Source organism: Propithecus coquereli, unplaced genomic scaffold (assembly GCF_000956105.1).
Source record: "Propithecus coquereli isolate 6110/MARCELLA unplaced genomic scaffold, Pcoq_1.0 Scaffold152, whole genome shotgun sequence".
Lineage (NCBI taxonomy): Eukaryota > Metazoa > Chordata > Mammalia > Primates > Indriidae > Propithecus > Propithecus coquereli.
In genome coordinates, this window is record NW_012139636.1 from 1828493 (window position 1) to 1829825 (window position 1333).

At 35.6% G+C, this 1333-nt stretch overlaps 1 protein-coding gene across 1 annotated transcript in view; it reads right to left on the reverse strand.

The window, feature by feature from the left end:
* Nucleotides 1-1333, reverse strand: part of SPATA7 (spermatogenesis associated 7) — a 26764-nt gene that overhangs the window by 25190 nt on the left and 241 nt on the right. The gene's annotated exons all lie outside the window — the stretch shown is intronic.

Genomic DNA, 1333 nt, shown 5'->3' on the forward strand with positions numbered 1-1333 from the left:
TAGTTGTCCAATTAATTTCTTTCTATTTTCAGTAGAGACGGGGTCTCGCTCTTGCTCAGGCTGGTTTCGAACTCCTGAGCTCAAACAATCCGCCTGCCTTGGCCTCCCAGAGAGCTAGGATTACAGGCGTGAGCCACCGCGCCCGGCCTGTCACTGGTTTTTGTATGTTGATTTTGTATCCTGCGACTATACTGAATTCATTTACTGTTAACAGTTCTTTTTTGTTGGGTGTTTAGGGTTTTCTATATATACGATCATCTGCAAACAAAGATAATTTTACCTCTTTCTGATTTGTATGCCTTTTATTTCTTTTTCTTGTCTAATTGATCTGGCTAGGACTTCTAGTGCTATGTTGAATAGAAGTGGCAAGAGTGGAAGTCCTTCCCTTATTCGAGACCTTAGAGTAAAAGCTTTCAGTTTTTCTCATTAAGTATAATGTTACCCATGGGCTTTTCATACATAGCCTTCATCGTGTTGAGGTTAAGTTCCTTCATATTTTGTTGCCAGTTTTTATCATAAATGCATGGTGAATTTTGTCAAATGGTTTTTCTGCATCTATTGAGATGACTGTGTTTTTTATGTTTCACTCTGTTAGTGCTGTATAATCCACTGATTGATTTGCGTATTTTAAACTATTTTTGAATTGCAGAGATAAATCCCACTTGGTCATTGTGTTTAAGCACTTTAATACGCAGTTGAATTAGTTTGCTGGTATTTTATTGAAAATTTTTGTACCTATATTCGTCAAGGATATTGGTCTATAGTTGTCTTTTCTTGTGGTATCTTTGGCTTTGGTATCAGGGTTGGGCTGGCCTCATAAAGTGAGTTAGGAAGTGTTCCCTCTTCTATTTTTGGAACAGTTTAAGAAGGACTGGGATTAATCAGTCCTTCCTTGAATGTTTGGTAGAATTAACCTGTGAAGTCACTTGGTCCTGGGCTTTTCTTAGTTGGGAGGTATTTGATTACTGACTTAATCTCCTTATTTGTTCTTGATCTACTCAAGCTATTTCTTCTTGATTCAGTTTTTACAAGTTGTATGTTTCTAAAAATTTACCCATTTCTTCTAGGTTATCCAATTTGTTGATGTCTAATTATTTGTAATAGTATCTGTGATCCTTTTTATTTCTGTGGCATCTGTTGTAATGTCTGCTCTTTCGCTTCTGATTTTGAATTTTCTTTTATGCTTAGTCTAGCTAAGGACTTGTCAATTTTGTTTATCTTTTCAGAAAACCAACACTATTTTTTTTCTATTCTTTCTTCTCTCATCTTTGTTATTTCTTTTCTTCTGCTAACTTTGGGCTTAGTTTATTCTTCTTTTTCTAGTTTCTTGATG